We start from the raw sequence: 332 nt of genomic DNA, 5'->3' as shown, positions 1-332 counted from the left end.
TCTTACCATTATTTTTGGAGATGGACTCATGATGTTTGAGGTTGGTATGACTGCAAATACCAATCACCTTCTTCTTGCACTGAGCACTCCAATTAAATTCACCCTAGGCCAAGGGCCAACACAAAGTCTATGCACTCAAGATAGCATTCAAGTAAGTGGGACTTAAGTGCTGCATAGACCTCATGATCGCCCTCTGCACAGGGGTGAATTTCACCCTCCGTAGACATTTTATTCTCTTGACCATTCTTTCCCCACTCATGATATGTATTTCCATCTGCCCTTGTTATTTGACTTTTCTGATCTACCTCTGCTGTTTAAGATTTTCTCCTTCT

The sequence above is a fragment of the Chrysemys picta genome, chromosome 13 (genome assembly GCF_011386835.1).
Source record: "Chrysemys picta bellii isolate R12L10 chromosome 13, ASM1138683v2, whole genome shotgun sequence".
NCBI lineage: Eukaryota > Metazoa > Chordata > Testudines > Emydidae > Chrysemys > Chrysemys picta.
Note: the sequence above shows the minus strand (reverse complement) of the source record.